Consider the following 21,368-nt stretch of genomic DNA (forward strand, 5'->3'; position numbering starts at 1 on the left):
CTGGCTAGGTAGGAATACCTAAAAATATTCAATTCCTTGCGGCTCAGACAGAAATGGCATTCTGAGGAGTGACAATATGCAATGGAACTCCAGGAGGGTTTGTCTTTCTATTCTGTTCATAAAGGTCAATGCATTTTGCTTTAGACATCATTCATGGCACATCTGTGCATATAAAAAAATTTGTGATTCACTCTGGATATAATGGAAAACAGTGAAAATAATATATTATCTTCACATGGTATTTTTCTCTACGGAGCTCAGATCCACTTAGAGAACTGATCTAATTCTTCATTCCTATGTTCCTGTGGGAGCATCAAGAAGGTAAATGTTGTTTCCCTGCTTTCTAAGAGAATTGTTCTTACTTCCAGCTCCCACAATTCCCTGCAAAGGCAGATACCAGCCATCTTCTTAATATGGTTCATTTTTTCCTTTGTAGTGACCCTGAAATTGGTTATAACCTGTCTTCTGTCTCTAAAAACTTATATAAAAGACTTCCTGGCTACGGTGAGGTCACACTGTGTATGCTTGCTTATTTGCTCGTAATTTGCCTTGCTTAAAATTTCAATGTCACCTACTGAGATCATAGGATCAAATTTAAGAGCCAGAAGGAACATTTGAAGTCATCCAAACTCATTTTAGAGATAAAGAAATTAATAACAGAAAGGACATGTGACTAATTCAGCTAGCAAGCATCTAAGGTAGGATGTAAACTAGTTTATTGACTCCCAAGTCCAGCTCCCTATTCACTACCATCAAGTTTCTGATTTAATATAGTATCTGGTTCCACTGCCTTTAGGCTGATTCTGAGCATCTTTTTAGCCACAAAACTTGAGTTGGAAAAAACCTTTTGGACAAATTCCTTCCCATCTGTTCTCATAAGATACTCCATCTTCCAACTCTGCATTTTTTCTGACTGTCCTCATTCCTGGAATTCTCTCCTCTTCTTATAGTGGCCTCTTGGTTTCCCATATGTGTGTGTGTGTGTGTGTACGTATATGTATATATATATATATATATATATATACATACATACATATGTGTGTGTATATATAGGTATATATACATGTATGTGTGTACATTTATATGTACATATACATAGACATATATGTATACATATGTGTCTTGTTTGCATATAGAAATTTATATGTAAGAGAATTGTTCTTATTTCCAGCTCCCACAATTCCATCCAAAGGCAGATACCTGCCATCATCTTAACATGATTTAATTTTTCATTAAATTGTTAGCACCTCGAGGACCTGGACTGTTTTTGCCTCTCCACTGATTAGCACAGTATGTGGCACATGGTAGGCACTTAATAAGTGATTGGTGATCTGAGTGTAATATTCTCAGTAAGTGGTCAATCAATCTTTTCTTGAAACTTCCTAGTGAAGGAGAGCCCACAACCCCTGAAGCAAGTCAGCCCACTTGGAACCAGTTTTAATTGTTAAGTTAGAAAAGCAAAGTAATGTTGCTTTTCTGCAATTTTAACTCATAGCTTTTAGTTCTGTTGAGCCAACAAAACAAGGTCAGTACCTCTTCCACATGAGAGTCTTAATGAATGCTTCAAAATTACTATGATTTTCCTCCTAAGTCTTTCTTTCTTCTTTAGGTTAAACATTACTATTTCCTTCAATTCAATTCTTTAATACTTCATTTCAATCCTTCATTTTTTAATTTTTAATTTTAAAATTATTATTTTCAATTTATGAAATAAAACAAGCATTACATAACATAATAGAATGGGGGGAAAAAGATGATTATACAAGAAACTGCAATAATATTGTGCACAATTTTCTATCCTTTAAATATATGATAAAGTTATCATGTAACTTTCTTTTTTTCTTCCCTCCTCATCCCTTCCTAGAAATGGCTACCATTAGAAACAAATATGTATGTATACAAAAATATGTATATATATACATATCTGATATATGGAGATATAAATGTGTGTATAACATTCTGTACATCACTTCTTTTTCTAGATTCAAGGATGTATACACACACAAACATACATATATATATATAAATGTCTGTGTACCTACTTCTATTTTTCTGTACCTACTTCTATTATCACCTCTTTCTCTGGATTTAAGTAGGTATATCTATCTCGATATACACATATGATATATGGATATATAGATGTGTGTGTGTGTATGTATGTGTAATATTATTCTGTACCTGCTTCTATTTATCACTTCTCTCATGGAATTAATCTTTCGTAGGTGCTTTGCAGTTGGTTTGGGTATTTATAATAGTGAAAATAACTGTCAATAGCTGTTCTTAAAACAATGTTGTAGTTATTACATACAACATTCTCTTGATTCTGTTCATTTTGTTCTTCATTATTTCATGTCTATCTTTTTTTTCTCCTAAAATCAATGAACTCATCATTTTTATAGCATAGTAGTATTCTACCATCATCAAATATCACAACTTGTTCATTTCCCAATTGACAAGCATTCCTGCAATTTCCGCCACAAAGAATGTGTTATAAATATTTTAGAACATGTAAGTTCTTTTCTTTTTTTCCCTAACCATCTTTGGAAATACGCCTAGTAGTGATATTGTTGGGTCAAAGAATATTTTTACATGACATGATCTCAAGAAACGTTACTGTTCCAGTCATCATTCTGCTTACTCTTTAGCTTGCTTATGTCTTTCCAAGCATAACACCTGGGGACATTTCTCTTTTGCATCTGAGCCCACCCCACAAACCAGATACAGCACTCCTGTTTCCAGATGCTCTTTGGCCTCACATCACACAAAAAACACCAGGGAGAGGGACAGTTGCTCTCACATAGGACTTGTATGGAGCTGTGTATATTTGACTAACTACATTGTTTTTAATTTTTTTCAAACCCTCAAAGCTCAAATGCTTTGGTTCTTGCCATATGAGTGAATTTCAGCAAACACAGAATGAAGACCCAGAGGAAAATTTAATTGTCTTCCTCATGCCTCATTAATATCTTGACTTTGTTATATCCTTCAAGAATAAGATAGAATCCCACCATTTATAGAAGGCATTTCCTAATTCCTCTCCCCACCCCTAACTAACTGCTAGCGTCCCTATCATATTACTTCCCATCTATTCTGTATGAATTTTATATATATTTACATGTCATATCACTCATTAGAATATAATCTCTTTGAAGGAATGAATTATTATTGATAGTCTTTGTATTTCCAGCACCATATCTGATAAATAGTAAGAATTTAATAGCATGTAAAAATATGAAATATATATAAATATATTTATATACAAACACATATATATTAGTATATACACATATATGTATGAAAGACAGAGGGAAGAAGGGTGGGGGGAGGAGAGAGACATAGAGAGATAGAAGATCGGCATCAAAGAAAGTAGCTATCTTGGAACAAGGAAGACCTGAGTTTAAATCCTACCTCAGATAATTATTAGTTGTTTGTGACTCTAGGCAAATCACTTAATTTCTCTTCAACTTCGTGTTTCTCCTTTGTAAAATGAGGATAATAATATCACCTATCTCAGAGTGTTGTTTTGAGGAGCAAATCAGAGAACATATGTATACTTTAAACACTTTAAAGCAGAATATAAATGTTAGCTCTGATGATAATGACAAGGTGATGATGAAGACAATGAAAATGACTGAGAATAATGATGATGATGATGATGATGATGATGATGATGACAAAAATGGTATGATGATGATGGCAGAGTATATGGAGATCCAGTGTTAAAGCCAGTAAGATTTATCTCTGACATGTGTTAGCTGTGTAACAAAAAAGATATAAGCTTTTGATGCTTCAAACATCTATGATATTTTCATTAGTAGAGGAAATCTCCATAATAGGAGTTATTCATACCAATGAAATCATAGACTGAAGTCAAACATAGGGTATCCCTGAAGTTTTTAGCCCAATTTTAAGTTGTGAATGATATAGAACTATATATATATATATGTAAATATATACATATATATTTTAATAGATCATTCATCAATAAATACATATATACCTATGCATATACACATTAGATGATTCATTGATGGAGAACTTCCATTGTGGAAATTATTTCCCAGATGAAGTTTATAGTTCTAGGGATTCATCTGGGCATACTGAGAGATTAAGACTTTCTCATGTCAGAGGCAGGATTTCATATTAGGCAGTCAGTCAATCAACAAGCATTTACCACTGTAAGCCTCTACTAACCACTCTACCATCATTCTCTTATTTCAGTCTCTTAAGTATTCTACATATGTAATTTAACATGAGGGTCAATTATATTTTGTTGTGTAGAAGAGGATGGGTAAATGCAGAGAAGGTCCTGTAAAAGAACATCACAAAATCAATGCTTTTTTTGTTGCATGACTAACTCATTAGCATAACATTTTCTCAGTGAATTAGGGGAGAATTATTGCAAAGAGAGAGCATTATAATACTGAAGATAAAAGCTTTTCATTTTAAAAAAAGATAAGATAAACTGAAATTTCATTCTTCTAGTGCTACCTAATTCTGTCCTTATCCACCGTAAAGATTATAGATTATTTCTGGGTTTCTTATATTTTGAATCTCTTAAAAGTTTCTGATTATTAATTTTTGGAGTGTTTTATATGATTATTATTGTACCCTACATTTATATCGTATTATTTTCTAAGATAAAATGTACTTCAAATTTCTAGTCATCCACTCATTTAGATCTTATAGAATGAAGTCAGAAGGTATTCATCATCATTTTGCCAAAAAGAAAAGTTTAAGACAGCACAATTTGTTGGCTTTCAGTTACTGTAACACTGAGGCTGGTTTTGGTAGCCAAAACATTTGGACCATGACAGGACTGATAATTAGGATGGTCTCATTATTATGTATCTCCAGTGGAAGATTTTTCATGGATCTGTTTATGAAAAATAGAACCAGTCATCAATATATACCAAATGATCAGACTGTCTTATTCTAATCTGCCTTGTAATAGAGTTATTTGTTTGCTTGTCATTCTTCCCTCCCTCCTACTAGGTTATCAGTTCTTTGAAGAGATACATCTTTCTGTTTTCACACACACATACACACACCACACCCCAGCATAGCCTAATGTCTGCTGGACAGAAGGCATTCAATATTTGTTAAATGAATGAATGAATGGTTATTTCGCAGTTCAGTAACAATGTTATGTAGAGATAATGATAATATAACATTTTCATGATTCTAAAGCAACTATTTCATTCAATCTCCACAACAATTCTATGAGATAGCTGGTGGAGCCTCAACCCAAACCCATTCTTGACTTTCTCAGATATTGAAGCTTGTTCTCACCTCCTCCCACCTGCTGGGATTAATTTATTAAAACATTTATTAAACACTTGCTACATATGAATACTATTCTTATATTAATACATTGTGTTTACTTTGTCTACACTTATGATGTTGTTTCTTATGTTCCTGCAGGAGACTGGAGAGCAGGGAACGATTCATGTTATATTTCTGTTTCCACAGGACCAAACACAATGCTTTGTACATGGTGGAGGCTTCATAAATGAATTTTGGTTGTTTTAAAGGATGAAGAAACAAAAAGTCAGACCTGTCAACATCACATGGGACAGAACCAAGACTCAAAATCACATCATCTCATTCCAAGTCCGAAATGTTTTACACTACAGTATGATCAATTTTACTCACTATCCTGCCTTAATCAGAACTCAGGTTGCTTAACTCCCTATATAAATGCAATTTGTTGGTTTACTCTATCTCCAGATGAGATTTTCTGAGACTTTTAGAATGTGCTGTTAGGTTTGTTGGACTTCAGGTTTTGTTGTAGTTTTTATTTTCCACATTGAAGTATGTGCATAAATGATACATGATTTCTTTAACTATAGGAAACTCCCACTGTTAGAATTCTCTCCACCAAGGCAGATTCCCATATGATTTAGATAAATCCTAAGGAATTTCTTGAAGCAAATAGAAGCTAGTTGCCTTACTCAAGATTACATCGCTACTGAGTATCAGAGGTGACATTTGAATGTGGATCTTCCAAACATAAACTCTATACTATCTGCACTAAAGTGCCACAACATACATTTTCTTAAAAATAAATAAAATAATAATAATACTTTAAAAATAGAATAAAAAAACTTTTATTTTTCTTGTTAAACATATGTAGTGAAATTTTATTTTATTTTTTCAAAAACATTTTTAAGAAATGATGATTGATGTTTATTAAGAGCTTAAAGTTTTGTAAAACTTTTTACATACATTACTTATTTAAATTGTCTTGTAAGATATTGTATAGATCTTTTCATAATTTCAATTTTACAGATGAAGAAATTGAGCCTCAGAAAGCTTAAAAGGGGACATCTAGTTGGCACAGTGGATAGAGCACTGTGCTGGAGTCAGAAGGACCTGAGTTCAAATTTGGCTTCAGACACTTAATACTTTCTAGCTACATGACCCCGGACAAGTAACTTAACCCTAATTTCCTCTCACAGGTTAAATGACATGTACACCCTACAAAATATTAGAGAAGGGTCTTAAAGTTGGTTCTTTTTTGATTTGAAGGACTGTGCTCTTTTTAATATCTGCAGTTGGTGTGGGATAGTACACAGCACACTGGAATTTGGATCTAGAAGACTTGGTTTAAATTTCAGTTCTATTAATTTTGCATAACCTTAAATCAAAGCTGTGGGCTTCAGTTTTTCTGGACTGAATAATCTCTAAGGTTCCTTTTATTTTCAGATCTTATGGTCTATTCTTGAAATGTGTAGCTTCATCTCTTTTCTTTTTTCTTTTTTTTTTTTTTTCTGTTTCAGGTGATGAGAACATTCAACTATATAGCCACAAATGGATTTAGGCAAAGCAAACTAATTACAATGAATGGGTCACATAATAAATCAGGTGGCAAGACTTTTATGTTTTTATAACTGATTATTGAAATCTATGAAATCATAGAATGTTGGAACTTGAAAAAGCTGTAAAAATTACTCTGATCCCAAGTTGATTAAAAATTTAGTAACATTAAAACATTCATCTTCAAATATTAACACCAAATTTCATATGATGTATGTAACCCCTCTATAACCTATATATAGTTCCTTAGAGTTGTTTGAGCTATGTGACTAAGTATCATAGCTGATAAGTGTCAAAGGTGGGACTCGAACCCATGTTTACCTCATACTGAATCTATCTTATGACTCATTAAATCATGCTTCATCTTCCATCTTCAAACAGGTCCCTTTTCTTTTTAATCTTTTTCTTATCACTTTTCTTCAGGTAGGAGACTTTCAAAACTAGTAGAAAAATCTGATTAAACTGGTCTCATAGTAAGGACAAATCTAAAAATGAGTTTCAGATTCACTTTATGATACAGTTACTTCTGTCTTATCAAAGTGCTGTCATCAGGCCTATTTGTAGGATGCAACATAGGAGGTGAAAAATTGTAGTCAGATGCAGAAGTAATATTTCGCCATTGCTGTTGGTTGCAGGTCTGCTTTATTAACCCTCTTGCTGGTAAATCTGAATGAAAACCCGCTGAAATCAGATGTAAAGTAATAACTTTCTTCAGTACTACTCAGGCAATAGAGAATGATTTTCCATCTGAAGAAATATCATTCACAGACATTCTGTTAAGAAAATCCATCACCAAACTGGATAACATGGAAGAAAAAGAAAGAAAGAAAGAAAGAAAGAAAGAAAGAAAGAAAGAAAGAAAGAAAGAAAGAAAGAAAGAAAGAAAGAAAGAAAGAAAGAAAGAAAGATATATGCAGGCAGAGCTTTAGAGTTATCATTTGACCCACTAGGGGATAAGATTATTATAAACCATTACCTATCTTTTCCTTTGACTCACCCTTGGCCAAAGATGCCCCTACATTTTTTTCTGAGTTCCTGGATACTGTGTGCTACCAGGCACTGGTATTAAAAAGGATAGAAGTGACAGTGAAATAGATATGAAAAACATGATCCTGAGGTATTTGGGTCTTATCACCTCACATTTCAGACTCCAGTTCAATTAGGAAAACATTTATTAAACACTTACTATATTCAGCATCCTCCATCTAGCATTGATCAGGTATAGAAATTTAAAAATTATTCATATGAATTTTCTTATTATTAGATTCTTCTTATTGTTATTATTGGATTTCTTATTCTCATTCTAGCCCACTGAGATTTTTTTACTCATTATTCCATTGATCATTGTGGTAATTGTCCCTGTCCATTTTGTGTTATCTTGATATGAAATTGTTACATTTTCAGTTGATGTCTGAAGTGATTGACAAAATCTTTGAACTTCAGGACCAAATGAATTTTTTCAATTTAATTGTTACATTACTGACACATTTGCAAACATAAGTTGCTTACAAGAAAAAAAAGGGATCCTAGCAAATTCCTTCAAAGAATTGATCTATGATACTTATAATATAAACAAAAAGAATAAAACTGTAGGCCAACATCCATAATGGACATAGATGTGAAAACTTCAAACAACATATTAGCAAGGAGACTAAAACAATATATCATAAAGTTTGTAGTATGTGACCACATCAGAGTTACATCAGGAATTCAAATTTGATTTAATTATCAGGAAATGTATAAATTTAATTTGCCATATTAATAACAAACTCAACAAAAACATTAATAGATGCGGAAACAAAACATAGCACCCACTTTTGTTTTAAAAACATTAGAAAAATAGGAATAAACAGACCTTTTCTTAAAATACAGGCAAAAACATCAAGTATCTGAGGCGGAAAATAATAATTAAAAGGGAGAACAAAGGGAACCTAACAATGCCAAATTTCAAACTATTCTACAAAGGAATTAAGATTTTAAAAAAATTAGTATGGCTAGGAAAAATAAACTGATCAGTAGAATAGATTAGGTATACAGCACACAAAAATAAATACATCTGTTACAGTAGTATACAATAAACACAAAGAATCCAGCTATTAAGATATAAGGATTCATTATTAAACAAAAACTGTTGGAATCTACTTGATTTAGACTAATATCACACACCTTATGGAAAGATAAGCTCCAAATGGATGTGATCTAAGTATAAAAAGTCACATTATGAACAAATTAGAAAAACATGGGGCAGGGGAGGGAAATTGCCTGTGAAACAGATGAGTAGGAGAAAAGTTTGTGACCAAACAGTGCACAGAGAAGAGTATAGAATAAAATGGATAATCTTGATTGCATAAAATTAAGAAAGTTTTTGCACAAACAAATCTAACAAAGCTAAGATCAAAAGAGAAAAAGCTAATTGGGGGCGGGGGGGGGGGGGCAGGGAGGGTTAAACCTTTGCTCTAAGTTTCCCTAGGTTTCATAGCCAAGATTTATAAAAAATGAATCCAAATCTTTAAATAAGGACATCCTTCCTAAATTCATAAATGGTTTAAGGAAGAAACTTAAATTGTCTGTAGCAGCATAAAAAAATAATATTGCAAATCAGTACTAAAGTGGGAAATGCAAATTAATCTGAGATCTTACCTCATGCTCTTCAAAGTGGCAAAGTTGAAAAAAAGGAAAATGATAAATGTTCCGGGTTATGGGAAAACAGGCACACTGGAACACTTTAGTAGATCTGTGAATGGGAGAAATCATTCTGAAAGCAATTTGAAATTGTACATAAAAAAATTACTATATAGTTCATACTCTTTGACCCCCCTATAGATGATATCCAAAAGAGATCAAAGAAGGAAAAGTGCTTTACATACAAAAAATATTTATAGCAACTCCTTGTGTGGTACAAAAATTCTGAAAACAAACAACATATCCATTAATTAAGGAATGCCAGAATTTGTGTTATGTGAATATGGCAAAATAATATCATGCTGTAAGAAATGATGAAATGGATGATTTAAAAAAAGACATTGGAAAAACTTACATGAACTAATGCAGAATGAAGTAAAACACAAAGATAATATATGATATAATATATTTAAAAATAAACAATTTTAAGGACTTCAAAAAACTGATGAAGAATAAAATGAGCAGAACTAGAATAATATATACAATATCTAAAATGCTGTAGAAGCAAACAATTTTGAAAACTTAAGAACTATAATTAATATATGACTGTTCATGACGTCAGAGGACCAATAATGAAACATGCCATTCATTACAGAGAAGTGATGTATTTAGGGTATAAAATGAGATATTTCTTTTTGTGTACAACCACTGGAGGAATTTCTTTTGTTTGATCATGTACTTCTAACAAAATAAATCAATTTTTTTCTTTTCTTTTTTCCCAGTGGGATGAGGTATTGGAGGGAAAGAAAATAGATTTTTGTTCTTTAGAAAAAATAGGTGAGGGTACTGGTGATTAAAAGATGAAATGTTGCATTTATTAGTAGTTTTATTTAATCCTTTTACTTTGCTATGAGACCTCACACAGTGGAAGAAATCAGCAAATGTGTGAAATATAAAATGAAATACTTAAAGAAACCTGAATGATACAGAAAGAGAAAATTTAAACAAAATAGTACTAAGTAAGGCCCGTTGATAGCCATTGTTTGGTGAATTGATTAAAAAAAAATTACTGCAAACCAGTGTCAGTTCACTTAGGAAATGGTGATCTCATCTAAAATTCTCTCATTTTAAAGTTCAAAAATGAGGCCTAATTATTGGCCCATGGTGACATGGTAAGTTAAAGACAGAGATATGATTTGGTTGAGTTCCTGATTGTTAGTTCAGTTATCTCTTTATGTCAACTGCTTCTTTTTATGAATCACAAGCAGATTTCACCTATGCCACATACAATATTGGTTCCTTTGCAAAAGTCCATAGAACAGGTTTGACTATCTCCCCTCTAAAATTGATAAAGCAGGCTCACAATTTCTGTATGAATTGTCCAAGATCAGTTTATGGTGACTAGGGTAGGACATAATCCTAGGTATCTCAATCTAATACTAATGCTTTTTTACTATACCACAGTTGGTTACCATGCTTCACTTTCTATGTAAAGAACCCAGAGAGATTAAGTGACTTGTGAGAGAATTGCAGAGTTTGAGTTAGATTTTGTGTTTCCTAATTCTCACAAAAGCATTCCTCCCACAGAGACATGTATTCATTACTCATTTCCACCTCACAGCCTCAACTGTTTTCATCTGCCTCAGCACCTATTTGCCTTGCATTGGTCAATCCCCATTAAGGGAATGAGGTTACTGTATAAGCTGAACTCCATTAACCAAGATTGTATCACAGATATGCCAGAACCTGTCAGCAAGGGATCTGAAAATGAAAATGAAAACGATAAAAGGCCAGCAATTGTTCAACTCAAAGCAAATAATTCTGGAAAATGAAATGTTGAAAGAAATAAGGATTGCTAAAAATAGACTCGGATTTGGAATAAAAGGGGCAATGATCTTCTCATTCTGAAATAAATAGGAAATCCCAGAAACAATAGCAGCCTGAAATATCAAAGGCAAAGGTCCAGAGAGAACCAGTGTTTGAAAATGAAATCTGACTAGAACTGTACAACATAAAGCCACCTCAGGTAATTACATAGAATGTGTTAACCTAGCTATATTGCTATATGGTCCCATTTTAAATAATTTATAATTCAATAATACTTCAGAATGTGGGACTGTACAGAGGCAAAATTTTAATATGTCAGAAAAATACTAAAAATCCTATTACATTGCATAAATATAATTTAAAGGAAGTAAATGCTACTATAACATCTTAATTGATAAAATTTATCTGCCTGGTTTTGCTGAGTGACAGTTTTACATGTATGGATTATAGTATAAGTTTCTGGAGAACATTTAATGTTTAAGTTTCTGATTGAAATATAGGGTTCCATGAGAAATAGTACAACTGCTAATATTGTTTCATAGTTACTATATAAAGTAGGCTTTGATAATTTCTAATAGATCAGTATCTCACTTACTGATCATTCATATTCTTTCAGTATCAATAAATGCTGTCCATTTATGTAATCTATAGATTTTGTTTATTTCATCATTATCTCACAAATACGTTTTTGATGATAAAAATACTGATACAAATTAATTAGAGTTTAGCTACCACTGATCTCTAATTGACCAGTTCTGTATGTAATCTGGCTGAGTCAGGTCTGAAAATATAGGTTAAGGAACATGTCCTAAACATTATTGAAATCAATGTGTTTCTAGCTTATCTCATCTTTCACAACATATAATATCTTGTGGGAAATAATTTATTCTGTTTTTCTCTGACTATGCCATTCTCCTTTCTGAATGCCTAATGTTAAATAACAATTTAGGGGGGAATTTTGGTTATATAGCCACTTTTGAATACCTATATGGATTTTATTGAGATTGACATCAGTTATTATCAGCCAGATGAGAGCTTACACAGAAGGAACATCTTACTATCTAATCTGCAAATGTGTACAAATCTGGCATCTGCCCCTCTGCACCCCATCTTGTTCTGACTCTTCCTTTTGTACTGAGAAGAGTAGTCTAATTATTGCTATTATTGCTACTTGGAAATAATGACATTTGTATTTTCACAATGTCTGTGACTTCTCAGCCCAAAACTTCTTTCCCAGCCCCCTTCCCCCATCTTGTAGACATTGTATATTCCTATTAGATTAGAATTTTCTTAAAGTCAGCTACTATATGGTTTTTGTATGTGTAACCCTGATACCTAGCATAGTGCCTGATAGTAGATAAATACTTATTCATTTATTCATCCATTTATTTAAACCTAGACAAAAATATAAAGAATGGGCCAACAGCTTATTTCTTACTTTTTTTAAAAAAAAATTGTTAAACAATAGAGATTTTTGTTATTATTGTTGCTAGAGATGAAATAGGGGAAGTCTGTTTCCCATTTTTTTCATCCTTGATAAAAAAAAAAAGGAATAAGTGACTTGCTTCATATAATTAATAAAGAGGCTACTTAGATAAAAGAAATATATTTGATCCTGTAGGGGTGAATCATATTAGAAATCAAGATATATATAGAAGTTAAGGTAAAATATAAGAAGATAAAAACTAATAAGAAAAGTCAGATCAATCTCTAATGATCAAATGGGCCATTTCCTGGTTGTGGGTTTTTTCCCCCTTTGGATTTGGACATATGATTTTCTTAGCATCAGGAATTTTTTGTGTAAAAACTCCCTCCACTAATTTATATCAGTGATTTTTTCTGAAATTTATAATCTTAGAGAGTTGTGTGAGATGCCAAAAGGTCCAATGATTTCCTTAAGTATGTGGAAGATAGAGGAATTAAAGAATAATGTCACCTGGAAGGAGAGACAGGAGATGGCATGTACTAGGCAAGTTCACCTCAATCACTTTTCCTTTTCAGTAACCAATAGAGATGGCCCACAATCTAAACCCAGTTTCTTTTTTATTTATTTTTTATTTATTTATTTATTTTATTTAATAGCCTTTTATTTACAGGTTATATGCATGGGTAACTTTACAGCATTAACAATTGCCAAACCTCTTGTTCTAATTTTTCACCTCTTACCCCCCACCCCCTCCCCCAGATGGCAGGATGACCAGTAGATGTTAAATACATTAAAATATAAATTAGATACACAATAAGTATACATGGCCAAAACGTTATTTTGTTGTACAAAAAGAATCAGACTCTGAAATATTGTACAGTTAGCTTGTGAAGGAAATCAAAAATGCAGGTGGGCATAAATATAGGGATTGGAAATTCAATGTAATGTAAACCCAGTTTCTTTAAGAAGGGAGTGACCCTCCCCTCATCCCCCCAGACAACTGACCTTTTAATATGGTCTCCGAAGCCATCTTTGAGGGAAATAATTTCTGTGCAGAAGGTTCCTACCCTTTTCTCACTATGAACACCAACTACAAATCCTCCATGACTAATGGGTAACTACCACACCCTCAATGTAGGAAAACAGGTAATTTCAGAAGCTTTTCTACTGATAAGTGATTTTGGCTATTTTGCAGAGGGCCCAGAACTATAGTTTAGTACAGTTAGAAGCAGACCCAGCTCTCTCTTTCCTGGAATTGGAAACAATGGACTTTGGTCTAAAGAGAAGTCTTAAATAACCAAATTGAATAGTCATTATTCTTGGAATATTCTCCTTTCTACATCTTAGCAACAAAACTGAGGAAATAGGAGCAGCAAATCCTTAAAACCAGAACTGCATAGGTGGGATCATAGCCTTTACCTCTTATCTATCCTATCAAAACTCTCTGGGAACAAATAAAACCAATCTGATATTTTTCTAAGCCATTGGTGATCAATATCGATTTCTTCCAATGCGTCCAAAGAAGGATTTCTTCCATGACCAAAACAAGTCATTTCTGGGGAGCCTCAGATAGCACTGTAGTTTTGTTAGTTACATAAAAACAGGAATTTGTTGACAAAAAATATGCCATTTTGCTCTTCAACCCCTGAATATTAACATGCTGAAATTTCCATCAACTATTCAATAATCAAGATTTAGTGTTTCTAGAACCCTAAATTCTTTTTGAGCTTTCTAAAAGTGGAATAACAGTCTAATTTGAAATAATGATTTCAATCGGAGATTTTCAGGAGGCTGTATGATTATTTTAATTGTGGCAGAGGAATTTCACAATCTAATTCTTTATTTTCTTATTTGACCATAATCTATTGGCATTCTACTTTTCCTTCTTGCCCTCACTTACCAATCCTACTCTTTCTGCACATGATAACTCACTCAATCCCTCAGTTTTCTCTCAGGCCATCTCTCCTGCAGTAGATATTCTTTTCTCTTTTCCCATCTTGACTTCTTGGTGAACAAATTCAATTTTACAGCATCTTCTTCCTTTGAGTTCCTGGCTTCTTTATATCACTATTTGGTACCCTGCCAAGCTTCTGTCTTGGATCAGTCTGACCATTTATTACCTACACTCCTAATGCACAGATGGTGCTAAATGTAGGTGGAAAAAAAATCATACAACTGTTCTGACCAGGTGTACTAAAAAATCATTTTACACAACCTCAACTGGGCTTTCACCACTGCTAGATAATTATACTAAACCACCTTTATCAATTCACTATTTCACTATCCAGAGAGGTTTTTTCAAACATTTTCTTTGTTCCTCAAACTTCATGTGATTCCCTGTCTTCCTATCCCCTCAGTTGAGAACCTTGCCTCATATTTCTCAGGAAAAAAATTGAGACTTTTCATTTTAACCTCCTTCTTCTCCCCTCTTCCTCAACTTTATTAGTCTTTATCTTCTTCCCATCATCTCCTTCATTATCCTTCTCTCACACAAAGAAGTGGCCTTATTCCTTACCAAGTTCCATTTCTCCACCCATACAAAATGATCCTATTCCATCTCATCTCCAACAGATTGCCTCCTCTATTCTCCCTACTGTATTATTTAGCTTCAGTTTCTCTCAATCTATTGGCTTATTGTTTACTGACTGCAAATATGTTCATCCTCAAAAAACCCTCACTTTATTCTTTTATCACCACTATTGTGCTATATTTCTTCTGCCCTTTGTGACCAAAGTCCTTGAAACAGTCACCTAAAATAGGTGTTTATATTGTCTCTCTTCTCACTCATTTCTTAACCTCAATCTGGCTTCTGACCTCATCATTACTTTTGAACTGCTCTCTCCATGATTACTAGTGATCTTTTTTAAAACTTAAATTATTTTAAGTTTCTGAAATACAAATCATTTTCATAACACAGTAAAATAAAAAAAAGATGATTGTACACAATCTACAAATCTATTATGTATAACTTGCTATTCCTTTTAAATATTCAATGATTTCCTCATTTCCAGCTCCAAAGGCCTTCCTTCAGTTTTCATTCTATTGATTTCTCTGCAGCTTTGACACTGTTGATTAATCCCTTTTCTTTAATACCCTATTCTCTTTGGTTTTGTTCATATCTACCAAACTGTTCCTTCACAGTTTCCTTTGCTAAATCTTCATCTAGATCATGCCCTCTAATTGTAGATGTTCCTTAGGGTTCTGTCCTGGGTCTTCTCTACTGTTATACTATGTCCCTTCATGATCTCATTAGCTCCCATGAATTTAATTATTATCTTTATATTGATGATTTTCAAATCTACCTTTCCTATCTTAATCTCACTTTTCTAATTATCATTCACACATCTTGAACTGAATGAACAGCAGACATCTTAAACTCAGCATATCTGAAACAGAAATGCTTATCTATACCCTCCACCCACATCTACTTTTCCTATTACTTTAGAAGGTAAAATAGTCCCTTCTAGTCCCCCAGGTTCCCAACCTAGAAGTCATCATTGTTTCCTTCCTCAATATCATAGTCACATGCCTCCATATGTAAAACCTTCTGATTTCACCTTTGCAACCTCTGGAATATTCCTCCTTCTCTCCTCTGACATTTCCAACACTCCAGTGAAGACCTTCATCACTTCATGCCTGGACCATTGCAATAGTCTGCCTCAAGGTTCTCCTCACTCTAATATATCCTCCATTCACTTACTAAAGTGATTTTCCTAAAATGCAGATTCAACCATGTCACCTCCCTACTCAATAATTTCCCTATCATTCCCTACCAAAATCCTTTTTTCAAAGCTCTTTAGTTCCCTCCTATATTTCCAGGCTTTTTACACATCACTTCCTTCCATGTACTCTTTGATACAGTAACACTGGCTTCCTTGTTATTCTATGTACAAAAGACTCCATCTGATAGTTCTAGCCATTTTCTCTGGCCATTCCTCATGCCTAGAATTCTCTCTTCTCATCTCTACCCACTAACTTCCCTGACTTTCTTTAAGCTCCAACTAAAATCCAATTTTCTATGGGAAGCATTTCCCAAACCCTCTTAATATTTTAGAGTCTTTTCTCCTAATTGTTTCCAGTTTATTCTGGATATAGCTTGATTGTGCATATTTGTTTGCTTGCAGCCTCCCTCATTAGCTTGAGAACTCCTTGAGGGCAGGGGCTATCACCTACCTCTTTAGTTATCTCTAATACTTATCACTGTCCAAGAAACCAAGTAGGTACTTACTAAAGTTTATTGACTGTCTGACTATTCATACAATGGTTGGACCTGATGGCTTCTGAGATCCCTTCCAATTTTAAGATTCTATGATTCTGAGAGAATCTTCACTGGAAAAGTTTTCCACTTGAAAACTAACAACCCCTTTGTTGATGTTAGCAACTAGTTTGCCTAAGAATAGGCAGTTCCTTTCCCCAGATTAAGAGTTTCCATTATTGGCATAGGTAGTGAAGGCAGCTGTTGTCTAGATCCCAGCAGCCCTTCCCAAGCTGCTGACATCCACCTGTTAATACCACATGGCTTCTGTGTGGCCTCCAGTTATAATTCCCTCCCTTTCTTTTCAATAACATAGCAACAAGGTCACATTAGGAGAGGCAGACAGCTTGCCCTTACCATAACCTCCTCCATTTTACTGACTAGAACAGCTGGTGGATCATTTCTGGATAGGTTGTACAGGACCAGCTGACCCACAGAGAGGTTTACCATGAGACCAGAGGCAGCTTTACTTTACTATCTGAGAGATAAGGGAAGGAATATTAGCACTATGGAAAGCAGGCAGAATCTAGAGTCAAATGATTTTTTCTTAATCAACATCTTTGTTGATCTCTCTGCAGCCATTGACACAATCACCCCTTTCTTCCTGATACTATCTTCGCTTTAGCTTTATTTAGGTTTATTAACCTTACCTAGTTTTCCTTTTTTCTGTCTGGTCATTCCTTCTCAATTTTCTATGATATATTTCTAAGCAGGTAACTAAGTTTCTAAGCCTGCTAACTGTGGGTACTGCTCAAGGCTCTGTCTTGAACGTTCTTCTCTTCTCCCTTTATACTATCCCAATAGCTCCCATTGAATTAGTTATCTTCTCTAAACTGATTCTCAGATCTACTTATTCAGCCCTAATTTTTCTCCCAGCTTCCATTTTCTCACCTCCAACTGCCCGTTAAATGTCTTGAGCTACATATCCTTTAGATGTCCTAGACAGAACTTATTTTCTCCACCCCCACCCCACAAATCCTTCCCTCTTCAGAATTATTACTCTTGAAGGTACTCCCATCCACTAAGTTACCCAGACTTACAACCTGGTCTTATTCTTGATTCCTCACTATTTCTCACCATCACCACTCCTCCACACTTCCTATATCCAATTTGTTGCCAAAATTTGTTTATTCTACTCTCTCTAATATATATCTCCTTTTCTCCTTTAGATTGCAACTATTACAGTGTAGGACCTCAGCAGTTCATTTTTAGACAATTTTGATAGTGATATCACTTAATCTTTGGAGGAAGAAGAATAGGAAAGGGATCTCAAACCCTCCCAGCCTCTGAGAAGAACACACCCTTCTATTCATATGGGAAACTCCCAGATAAGAAATCTCATTCAATTGGAAATCTCAGCTTGGGACATGGTCAACTCCTCTATTGAGTTGAAGATTAGTCCCTCAAACTGCTCCCCAGTTCAGGGCCAGGGCAAACCTAAAAAAACCAAAGGCTTGTCAATCCATTTCTGCTAATTGCTAATAAGGAAACCCCACTGAGTAGTTGGTTATTCTCAGTACTGGTAAACTCATCTTAGCAAAAAACCTAACAGGAGTTTTCCTGCTAAGAAAGCTGTTTTCTTAGAGTAAATAAACCCATTCTTGCCACAAACCTCAAGCCTGTATTCTTTGGGGTTTGCAAATTCTTTTGCAAAGCCTGCAACTGGCTAAAGGGGATCCCACTGTAGTCAGCGGATCTCTCAAACCTCATTTGTCACACCTCAACATTAGTGTCTAATTGTTCTCAAGTCTCTCCTCCCACCTTCTGAGATCCCTCTTCTCATCCTTCTCTCTGATATCAAATCGATCTTCCTCTTGTACAAGTTTAGCCACATCATCCTCCCACTGTACTTAATAAAATCCAGTGGCTCCCTATCACCTCCCTGTTAATTCTGAATGATCCGGTGACAGAGAAATTAAGTTCAGTTGTTGTTCATTCATTTTTCAGTCATGTCTGACTCTTCATGATTTCATTTGGGGTTTTTTTGGGAAAGATACTCTAGTATTTTGGCATTTTCTCCTCCATATCATTTTATAGATGAGAAGACTGAGGTAAACACACTGAAGTGACTTGTTTGGGGTTGCACAGCTAGTAAGTCTCTGAGGCTGAGCTAAAGTCCTCTTCATTCTAGGTTTGGTGTTCTATCCACTATATTACTGAGCAGCCAAGAGTACCACCCAAATGGAGATTAGATAGCTCCTAACAAAATTATGGGATATAAGCTTACAGAAGACAAAAAGGCTTTTCTTATTGAGGTTTGAGTGAATGGGAAGAAAGACAACCAGAGCTGAAACCTTCCAAGATCAACTATCAATTCTAAAATCCTCTGGTTGGTTTCCAAAGCCCTCTGCTCCTCAATTTCCAGTCTTCTTGGATCTTTTTTTTTTTTTTTACATACTCTGTTATCCAGTAACACTAATATCCTTGCTGTTCCTCACACAAGACACTCCATCTCTCTACTTTGAGCATTTCCCCTGTCTATTCTTCATGCCTGGATCCTCTTTTTCCCTTCCTCTTATGAAATTCCAGCTAAAATACAACCTTCCACAGAAAGCCTTTCTTGATGCCTTTTATAGATTTTTTTCCTTCTATGGATTATTTCTAATTCATCTAGTTTATAGCTTGATTTCACATGGAGGTTTACATGTTATATCTCCTAGTAGATTTTGAGATCCTTGAAACTAGAGACTGAATTCTTTTTGTTTTTATTCTGTTTTGGTGTGTGTGTGTGTGTGTGTGTGTGTGTGTGTGTGTGGGTATCTCCAGACCTTAGCACAATGCTTACTTGGCACAAAGAACTGACTCATTTATGACTTGTTGGGCAAGTCATTTCAACTCTCTTAGTGTCAGTTTCCTTAATTTGTAAAAATGACAAAATTAGAGCTTGAATCCAATGATTCTATGATCTACTTTAATCTCTAGCATTTTCTCAGTTAATTGGATCAATTGAACTCCAGTACAAGCCACAAATAACAGTTCTGCGTTTCTCTACTGCTTTTGCATAGCCTTTAGCAAAGCAGAAATGTTCAGGCCTTGGAGTCAGAAATATCTAGTTCAAAAAGTTCCCCAGATATTCCTTAGCTGTGTGATTCTGGAAAAGTCCTACTTGTTATCTCATTTTCTTCATCTATAAAATGGGAATGATGAATATAAGATCATAAATTTAGAGCTAGAAGAGACCTTAAAGGCTAGCTAGTTAAAAAAAAAAAAAAGCAAAGCAAAGCAAAACAATAACAATAAAATTAGAATAGTAATAGCACTTACCATGTAGAAGAATAAAATTTATAATTGATAGATAAACTGTCCTTCTATAGAAATATAACAAGAACTTTTGCACCTTAAAACTTGCAAAATTATTGATTTAGATTATTATAACTAAAAAAATTATTAAAATGTTAGCTTTCACTGTTATATCCAGTGTGTAAATAGGAGAGCTAGTTTTTTTTTTTTAACCTTGTTCATTTTTCCTTCTCTGCTTTTATTGATACTTACCCATTTTTCTTTTATATATGTGGCAAAGAAACTAGGAAATGCATCACTTGGAAGCTGAAAATTCTCATAGTGTTTTTGGGGCTCAACATGGATCAAAGGTGGATTTTTAGAGAAGAAAGAATAGCTTGCAATTTGTAAAGTCAATAAATGTGTTCGTTATTAAAGACATGGTTCACAAAAGTTCACTTAACCCAAGTGAGGCCAGAATCAAGTATTTGGTTATGGAGATTATTTTTCTAGGAATGAAATGGTGATAATATAGGAGTAAAAGAATGAAAATTTTAAAAAAATTGTTCATCCAGACAAAGGATAACATTCAAAAAGGTCATCTAAGGCAGGGAAAATAGTAAAGAATAACACATCTGATCAAGAGAGTCTAGCGTCCAAGAGGTTAGAAATGCATCCATACAAAGCAATTGTGGCACGTGCAGGCAAGGTTGAATTTTAATTTTTAGGCCAAGGTTATTTTCTTTCTCTCTTATCTTTTAGGTCTGATAATAACAGGTGCATGGATATTAATCAAAGCCAGAAGCCTGATTGATGCAGTGACAAAGCAGCTAAGGGTGCCACCCAAATGGACAAGAATAGATTGGTTCTTCTAGAAACAGCATTGGGAACAGCATCTAACAGCTCTGTCCGAATTTGTTCCTGTGTTCATGCATATTAGTTACAAATCTGAATCCTCATTTTAAAGTCCCACCAGATTGTTACGTCATGGCCATTTTCTAGTTTTCTTAACCAAACTCCCCCATTCTCACCATAAAATGTGTTAACAAGCCTGAAAAAAAAAAAAAAAAGAATAGTTTGGCTCTAGAAAAATTGTGAAGTGCAGAGTGACAGGAGACAATAAATATGAACCTTTGAATGAATTGGGGAGGACAATCAGGTTTGATTCATGCTTTGGCTAGAATGATAAGGAAATAGGAT

The sequence above is a fragment of the Sarcophilus harrisii genome, chromosome 3, assembly GCF_902635505.1.
Source record: "Sarcophilus harrisii chromosome 3, mSarHar1.11, whole genome shotgun sequence".
Classification (NCBI taxonomy): Eukaryota; Metazoa; Chordata; class Mammalia; order Dasyuromorphia; family Dasyuridae; genus Sarcophilus; species Sarcophilus harrisii.